General features: G+C 63.9%; 1 long non-coding RNA gene across 1 annotated transcript; it reads right to left on the bottom strand.

Annotated features, from left to right (window-relative positions):
- Positions 1-5,451: 5,451 nt before the first annotated feature.
- Positions 5,452-9,016, bottom strand: LOC111824149. The gene is made up of 2 exons (XR_002827252.1): positions 8,832-9,016; positions 5,452-6,708 (listed from the first exon to the last, which is right to left on the bottom strand). It is a non-coding gene; the product is annotated as an uncharacterized LOC111824149 (long non-coding RNA).
- Between the last annotated feature and the right edge of the window lie 205 nt (positions 9,017-9,221).

A 9,221-nucleotide genomic window follows, 5' to 3' on the forward strand; every position in this document is an offset into this window, starting at 1 on the left:
CCTGGGCCCTGCTTTGACAGGTGAGGCCCATGCCCTCATGTGTAGAAGATGGCAGAGAACCCCAAAGTGCAATGTCAGGTCACGGTCAGAGCCATAGGAAACAAACCAAGATAAAGAAAGAGAGACGGGGCTGCCCTGCTGGACAGGTGGTCAGGGAGGGCTTCCGAGGAGGAGATGTGTGAGCAGAGACACGAGTGAAGGGAGGGAGCCCCGAGAGGATGCAGGGGAAGAGCACCTGGGTGACAGGAACAGCAAATGCAAAGGCCCTGGGGCAGGAAGGAGAAGCTGCCTTGAGGAACAGCCGGGAGGCAGGAGGGGCTGGAGCACAGAGTGGGGGCGGGGGGCAGTGGGAAATGAGGCTGGCGCGATAGGTCCTGGTCCAGCCCAGGACTCTGCATTCTGCCTGTGGCCGTGGGAAACGGTGGGAGGAGGCCACGTGACCTGACTCCCTCGTAAAAGCCTCCTCTGGGCTGAGTGGGGAATAGAACGCAGGGGCCTGGAAGCTGCGGGCCCGGAGGAGGCGCTGCTTTGCCTGGGAGAGATGGTGGCCTCCTTCTGGGTCGTTGCAAATTGGAGGCCAGCCAGGAGGCCCTGGGAATGCGTCAGGCCCACATGGAGCCTCCCCGGCGTCCACTGCTATTGTCCCTGCGTGACCTCGACATCAGCCGCGGGCTCCTGCGATCTCCAGCTCCTGCCTGCAGGCCAAGGAGTCTGCTGAAACCACTATGTGCCCGTGACCCCGACTTAATGTCAAAGGTGACATCAACGCCGGGCGTCACGTGTGGGTGCAGGGCCGCTAGTGTTTCCACCCAAACCCACCAGTGGTTACGGCTGTTTGGTGGTGGTTGGGGCGGGGGTGGGGCTTGCAGAGGATTTTTATTCCCTCTTTGTGTTTTTCTTTGCCCCTCAGCTTCGCTGCGACGAGCATATATTGCTTTTGCACTCGTGCCGAGCCCCTGTGCTATTTGTAAGGCCGTGTGTAAAGATGCAAAGCGTTATGGCATGTTTCGTGCGGACAAGGGACACCTGGAAGACAGGCCGGGGGCGAGGGGTTACCGGTGACTTCTCGCCTACGTTTTCTGAAATGCAGGGAACACTTTTTGCTTTCACATCACAAAATGGTTGTTTTTCACAGTGAACAGTGTTGCATGGTCTGCCTGTGGACTTAGACAAGGTCAAGGGCTCCCTTGCCCACCTGCCCTGGGAGGCCCCTCCCCTCCCCCCACGCCTGCCCTCCCCCCACACCCTCGTGTCCCTTCCCAGCTGCAGAAAAGGCCTGGAGGGTGGGTTCCTCGGGCCCCTGTGTGCCTGGATGGGCCCTGGGCAGTCAGCTGCCTCCCCCTCCATGTGGCACACCCACTGGAAGGCCCAGGGCTAGGCCTGCAGTTATTCAGGACACCCTCACCGCCCCCCCCCACCCCCGCCAGGAACTTGCTGCTCCCCTGCGCCCGAGGGAGGGAGGGACAAGGTTCTCTAATGCTCCTCAGACTCCCTGGTCTCCACGAGGCCTGACGTGGACTCTGTGTTCATGAGCATTGTCCAGTTTTGGTTTTATTTTTAAGTATATTTTATTGATTTTTTACAGAGAGGAAGGGAGAGGGATAGAGAGTTAGAAACATCAATGAGGGAGAAACATCGATCAGCTGCCTCCTGCACACCCCCCACTGGGGATGTGCCCGCAACCAAGGTACATGCCCTTGACCGGAATCGAACCTGGGACCCTTCAGTCCGCAGGCCGACGCTCTATCCACTGAACCAAAACGGCTACAGCACATTGTCCAGTTTTAGCGGGACTCCTGCTCAGTCATCTAGCTGGAATCCCCCACTGGGTTCTTCTTTTTTTTTTTTTTTTAATACATTTTTATTGATTTCAGAGAGGAAAGAAGAGGGAGAGAGAGAGATAGAAACAGCAATGATGAGAGAAAATCATGGATCAGCTGCTTCCTGCACGCCCCCCACTGGAGATCGAGCCCACAACTCAAGCATGTGCCCTGACGGGGAATCGAACCCTGACCTCCTGATTCATAGGTCAATGCTCAACCACTGGGCCACGCCAGCTGGGCTCCCCCTGGGTTTTTCACCTCCCCCCACCTCCAGCTGATGTCGGACCCATCCCGGGCCTGCCTTCGACAAGAACCCTGTTGGGTCGGTTGAGGCAGAACTCCCTCACGCCCGTGTTTCCTCTTAGTAATCTCCACCACCACCCCCGCCCATCCCAGCGCCTCAGCTGCGTCAATCCCGCCTGCCCACGCTGCGTTCTACGCTGAGGTCTCTTCCCCGTTGCAATGGTCCTGGGTAAAATTGGTTTTTATGCTTTAACCACTGCCCAGCTCCAGTTTCTCTTTGACAAAAGCCACCCTGGCAGGCACTGTTCATGGCACGCCTCTCAGGAAGCACCTGCCACCCCCTTTCCTGAGTAAACCCACTCACTGTCCCCTCCCCTCACCCCCTCTGGGCCGCACCCACTGGCTTCTCAGGTAATGACCTTGACCTCAGAGAGGCGGTCAGCAGGTGGCTCCCGGCGGATTCTCTGCAGCCTCACGAAGACGCTCTCCCGGCAGCTTCTAGGGTTCTGTCCCAGCCCCTGTCCCCCCTTCCCGTGGTGGGCTCCTCCCTTTACCCCTGACCTCGGGGTCCAGTGCTCCAGGGCCCGGGCCTGCCCCTCTTCTCTTCCCACAGTCTCTGCCCAGGGACCCCATCCCCCCCCCCCCCCAATTTAAGTCCCAGCTCTGACGGCATCCCCATGGGCTTCCCGTGGACAAAGGGGAACTCGTGATGGCCTCCCCGCCCACACCTGCTCTCCCTGGCTGTGTCCCGGGAGGACAGGGCCAGTAAAAGCAGACAGAACCGAAACCTGGCAGGATGCTCAGCTGTCCTCTCTTTCACCCCCAGCTTCCAGCCCACCAATCCTTCCTGTTGGGCCAACTTTAAAAATAAATCCTGACTCTACTGCCTCCCACAACCTCCGCTGCTAACGGGAGTCCTGGCCTCCTCGCTCCCCCACTGCCCCTGCGGCCGCCACCCACGCAGCCACCCAGCCAGGCTTGGAAAGCGGGTAGGTCGCCTCTCAACTCAGGGGGAGGCCGCCGTGCTCACCCATCAGCATTTTGAACAGGGGCTGTTGTTTGTTTCCAGGAGCCTCCTGGCTGCCGTGTTCCCCGCTGAGCTGGCTTCTACGTGTTGACGAGGGCAGGCCAGCAGCCTGGGCTTGGTGGGGGTTTTATACATAGGGAGGCTTCCCTTTTATTAGAGCGTTTATTACATTTTCCCACTTGGCTGCAAATACGGAGGACATTTCCGTAGTATGTGCGGGGCGCGCATGTGTCCTTGGGCCTCCGGCTCAGCTGCGGTGCTACCACCTCCTTCCAGAATCAGGAAAGTCGGAGGTCCTGTCGCCCCAGCACCGGCTGAGGCTTCCCGGGTGACGTTCCTAGCGCGGCCAGCAGGGGTCGCGGTGGGACCGCGCGGCCAGGCCCGCTCGGCGGGGAAGCAGCGCAGACTGCGCACCCCGCGCTGACACCCCACGGCTCACAGCTTGAGCCCGCAGCGGGAGCTGACCCAGTTGCTCAGCTCTTCCACGACAAGGCCGTGCCTGAGTGCAGAGCACAGAACAGAACTCCAGCCCGGGCTCGCCTCCCCGCAGCCCCGGGGCCCGGCCCAGCATCACCAGGGGACCGAGGCTGCCTCCACCCTTCAGACATCACGCCTGGTGAATCATTAATTGCCAATGTCCTCTCCCCAGAGTGGGGAGTGGGGAGAACCGTTCTCAAGGGCGACATTCCTGCAGGACTCCGGTTTGGGCTGGTTCAGCGGCCCCTTCACCGCTCTGAAGCCAACTGAAGCGAAATTGGGGAGGGGATCTTTCTTCCCAGAGAGTAGCCCCCACCCTGACGGCCGACGCCCCTCCTGTCACAGTCCCCATGGCCTCCAGGGCCAGGCAGGCCTCCCGGGCTGCCTCCACTTCCCTTCCCCTCACCCTCTGCCTCCTGAGATCACCCTGTTCACGCACCTCCCTGCCTCTTTCCTCCTCTGCCCGCCTCTCTCTTAAGACTCATCTGGCCCAGTCCAACCTTCTCCTCTTTCCATTCGCCGCTTCCGATGGCCAGACCTTCACTCTCCTGAGCACCCCGGCCCCAGCACTGGGGCATCCACCCTCCTCCTCCTCCTCTTGGCACCTGCCCTGCAAGGCAGGTCTCATGTTCACTCCTACTTCCCTTTTAAAAATTTTCCATTGATTTTTAGAGGGAGCGGAAGGGAGGGGGAGAGACGGAGAGAGAAACATTGATGTGAGAGAGACACATGGATTGGTTGCCTCCTGCACGAGTCCCCACCAGGGCCGGGGATGGAGCCTGCCTTGACCGGAATCAAACCCGGGACCCTCAGTTCATGGGCTGATGCTCTATCCCCTGAGGCAAACCAGCTGGGGCCACTCCATCGGAGGTGACTGTGGCTGGCTCAGCAAGCAGGAGTGATGAGCCCAAAGTCACACAGCACCGAGGCAGTCTGCCTCAGAGCCCGGGGCCTGGTCCTCCCTGGCACGGCTTTGCCCACACAGTCCTGTCCCCTCTGCACTCGCGTCCCAGATCGCACGGCTCACGCTTGGCCCGAGCACTGCTTTTGCTTTCTAAGAGTGGTATTTGTTTATTCTCTGGATTTCCATCGCAGGCCTCGCCCTGCCAGGCCAGGAGCCGAGGGCGGGGCCTGCGTGCGGGGAGTTCGCGGCTGGGCTGCTCCCGGAGACAGGGCTCTCCTGTGTGTCGGCTGCATCTTCCCAGGCAGCCAGCGGCCCTCCCCAGGGGCAGAGGCTGCTTCCTGCCTCGCCTGCAGCCCCCCAGGGGCGGTGACCTCCCGGCCCCTCCCCCGGGAGTTGATCCTGCTGTTGCCTCCATCCTGTGTGGGGGCTGGACGGGCCTGGCCCAGGCTGTGGGATGCAGGACAGACGGCTTGGGAAGGGGGCCTGGGAGCGGAGAGCTCGGGGAAGGTGCTGGGATTTGAGACTGAAAGCACGTGTCCTTTCCCCAGCAGCCACGACGGACCCCCCGCATGTACTCTGAGCGGCAGGCCAGGCATTGGCCGAGCCCCCCTCTGGAAGACACAGGCCTCGCCAGGACCCTGGGATGGCTGGACCTTCCTTCTGAACATCTCTGCCTTGACTCCTCCCTCCCTTATCCCATCCTCCCCAGGGAGGTTGCCAGAACAAAAGACAAAAGCCCCCCCTGCCCCCCCATTTCATTAAACAAGCACAGACACCCTTCCTGGCCACCCCCCGCACCCCCCCCAAGCCCAGCTTCCAGTCTCCAGCCCGGTGGACCCCAACTCAGAGGGTCCACGACCAGCCAAGGCAGACACCCGGGTTGGGTTGCGGGGAGAAAGGGGGGTGGGGAGGGAGGCCGAGCCCTGAACTGAGGAGGAAGCCGGGCGAGGCAGATGGCAGGAAGCGCGAGGAGCAGACACAGGAAGAGGAGTCTGTTTAATGACACGGCTGGGTCTGGTTACAAACATCAGAAACTACAAAAGGAGGACAGGCGGTCACACGGATGGCTGGGCGAGACGGGACAGGAGGGGGCACGGCACAACAGTCACAGCAGCAGAACATCCTGAGGACGACACACGTGACCGAGGGGCACACTCGGGGGTGTCCCCGCGGCTCTGACCCAGATGGAGGGACAGGACCGACTGCCAGCCAGCAGCCGGGCGGGGTGGGCGGAAGGCCCCGGCCTCGGAGCCCCGGAGGAGATGGAGGCAGCTGGTCCTGTCCCATCGCCCCTCCTCCCGCCGGGGCTGGGCTGTCTTCGTGACAAAGGCAGATGGGGCTCTACCTCCGCCCCTCCCCCAGCACAGGCGTCCTGTCCTTGAACGGCGGGCCCCCTGCCTGCCCTTGACTGTTAGGGAGCAGGGCAGGGAGCCACACACGTCCTTTGGTGTGGGGTCAAGGTGGGGAGAGCCAAACCCTTCTTGTAGGAATGTGGGAGCTGGCCCGAGAATGGGCTGCGTCACCCCAACCCTGCCCACGCAGGCCCTTGGGTCACCCCAACTCCGCCCACAGGCCCCAATCCTCTCTGTGCTGATGCGGGACCCCCATCTCTGCCAGAACACTCCGTCCTCGGCCCAGAGGCATGTGCGGGGCCCCTCCCTGCCCCACGCACAGGGGAGCAGAGCCGAGGCCTCCCGCGGGCCTCTGGGCCCGGCAGGGACACAGTCTAGATGTGAATGTATATATATCTTTATAGAGGCTGCATATAGAATATATCGTATATATGGTAGATATGTGTGCGTGATATTCTAGAGGTGACGCGAGACCTGCATGCTGGCCGGGCAGATAGAAACGGGGCTGGCGCAGCCCGCGGCGACTCGCGGACCCCGATTCCTGCCAGCTGCTCAGCTAGGTCTCGGACGGTGAGTAGAAAAGCTAAGAAGAGGGGGCCTGGCTCTTTGAGGAGGAAGGGCCCCCCACCCCACAGGCCACCGGCCGCCACTGGGTCAGCATCCAGTGCCACCTCCCGGCGGCTCCAGGGGGCCGCGGCCCAGGCAGAGGCCTCTCTCCAGGAAGATGCGTCAGGGGTTCCTCCGGCTTCCTTGGCACCCAGCAACGGAGGGTCAAGGAGGGTCTTCAGAACTCGGCCTTCTGCTCAAGGTGCTGCCAGGGAGGGGGGAGGGCAGCAGGGGCCCTACGGCCCCGAGGAGGGAGAAGGCAGCGTGGCCGGTGGGCTGTGGACAAGAGATGGAGCAACAGGTCACAAGGGGCACAGACTGGGACCAGGGGACAGGAATCGGGGGCGTGAGGCCGGACGCCGAGACCCCGCGTGGCACAGGGGAAAGCAGCCCAGGGGGCCCAGGGCCCAGTTCTCCTTCTACCGAGGGGACCTGGGCCCGGGCAAGTCCGTGGGCCCGCCTGCACCCCAGGTCTTTTCCTCTACAGGGGGATGTCTGCCTCGCCTCGCTCCGTGGGGATCGAGGGGCATCAACTGCGGGCACGTGTCTCACCAGCTGCCAAGAGCCACGCAAACGTGACTCTCTGCTGTGGATGGAGACGTGTGTGCGCCTGGCCGGCCGGGTCCCCCGCGGACCACCCAAAGGCAGGCTCTGTACACACGGCCCTGTGCACTCGGCACCATGCCCCCCGCCTCCGCACCCACAAACACGCACCCACACCCTTAAGCAGAGACAGCTCAGTAAACAGTGGTGTCTGGCCCACCCCGTCCCTGATAAGAGGAACTGGATGGAGGCCTTCCTTCCATGACTGCCTGCCACTCCCTCCCAGCTCCCAGCTCCCAGCTGGGAACGCCGCTTGGGGGGGCCTCGGCAGAGGCAGGGGGTGGAGGGGACCATCCCCATGACTGCCCGGCTGGGGAGAGCGGTAACCCAACTGTGAGGTGCCCGACCCAGGTGGGAGCAGGGCCCGGCCACCCTCCCCAGAAGCCGTCTCCACGGAGACGAAGGGGGCAGATGAGGAGATTCCCTCGGTTTCCTAATTCTTGGGGTTGGGTGAGATTTAAGTCCCCGGGGTCCAGCTGGGGCAAGAAGGGGGCGGGGCGGGGCTTGGTGTCGGGAAGCGTGTCCACATGTTTCTGATTCACGCGGCTGGGGCTGGGGCTGGCGCTGGCCAGCTCGGTCCCTCAGGCCCCTGTAAAAAGGCCTTTTCTCTAGAAGCAGGAAGTCGTGTCCCCTGGCTGTAAACAAGCTCTTCGCTGGCCGCAGAGGCTGCCTGGGGAGAGGGTGGGCGGGCAAGCCCCCTCCGCCACTGGCCCTCCTGCCCCTCTGGCTCCCAGCAGGTCCCCTGGCCCTGCCAGCGCCTCCGGCAGGTAAAACTCTGCCTCCCATCCACCGGGGTCCGGGCAGGCCAGGGCCAGCTGTGCACATCTGGAGTTCCTGAGAGCGGAGGACCGCGCTCCCCTGGGGGGTGGCGATGGGGGCGGGGGAGGGAGAGGAGAGGCTGGGCCAGTGTGCTCGGGGGACAATGGATGGACAGTCAGGAGGCCTGGCCTCCCAGGCTGCCCTGGGACCTTCCCTCGGAGCTGCGCCCACAGCCCACCAGGCGGGTCCGAGGCCCCGGCCAGCTTGGAGCCCGGGAGGGGCCGCCGCCTGTTCCATGGGAAACTGCTGGGACTGTTTCTCCACACGCGTGTCCTGAGCTGCTGGCTGACCCCGCTCCCCATTCCCGCCTCTGCTCCTGCCCCGCCTCTCACGGCGCTGGGAGCCGGCCGCCCCTGGGGGCCCGGAGGCCGGAGTGTTCCCAGCCGCCACGTCTGGGCCAGCCCTCCCCTCGTGCTCCGAGTCAGCGGCCACCCTCCCGGAGCCACCTCCGGCCTCACCCAGCACTGGGAACGGGCCTCGGGGTCAGCCCAGAAGTAAACACCCCGTGATGCGGAGAGAGGGACGCCCACGGCCTCCGGCTGGGCCGCCGTGCTGGCGTGTGCGGGTCCTCGTGACTGTGTGACTGTCCCCCCCCCCCCCCCACCTGGCTGAGGCCGAGGCTGAGGCGGGAGAGCAGAGCCCGGCCTCAGGTGAAAACAGCCCCTTGTGACCGGTGCCCGGGGAGGGACGCCGGAAGCGCCTGCGGCCTCTGGCCCCTGAGCCAGCCTCCCCGCCGAGCCGCCGCCCTCCCCGCCCAGGGCCCAGTGCTCTGAGAGGCCCCGCTCAGGGTCTGGGCTGGGGGATCTGACGGGGGCTCACAGCTCCTGCAGGCGGCGCAGGGGCCTAGGCTTGCGCGGCCTTTCCTACTGCGTCTGTTCCCAGACCCGCCTCCTGGCCGGGCTCCTGCCCAGGTCAGCCCTGGGCCCCGGGGCAGACGGAGACCAGGGAGCTCCCGGCCCACCCTCACCCCTCCTCACGTGGTGGCGTTGGGGACCTGCTGTACCCAGCCCACGTCCTTGTAGGCCGCGGTCACATGGCTGTAGATGAGGCCGCGCAGCTTGGCCCAGGCTCTCTGCGTCTCGGGCGGAAAGTCATTGGCAAATTCCTCGGCGACCACCTCCAGAATGACTCCAGAGAGGATCTGAGGGCAGAGGGAGGAAGGGGGCGTCAACGCCTGGGCGCCCTGAGCCCCCCCCCCAGGCCCCCAGCACCCACTATCCAGCGAGGAGGTTGCTCATCACACACCAGCCCCTCCATCCTGCTGCCCCTCCCTGTCACAGCCCAGCCAGGGGAGGGCTGGGTGGCCCAGTGGTCACTCCGCTGTCCGGTGAGCCCGGAGCCTGCAGGTGGCCAGTGGGCCCTGGCGG

The sequence above is a fragment of the Myotis lucifugus genome, unplaced genomic scaffold, assembly GCF_000147115.1.
Source record: "Myotis lucifugus unplaced genomic scaffold, Myoluc2.0 scaffold_975, whole genome shotgun sequence".
Lineage (NCBI taxonomy): Eukaryota > Metazoa > Chordata > Mammalia > Chiroptera > Vespertilionidae > Myotis > Myotis lucifugus.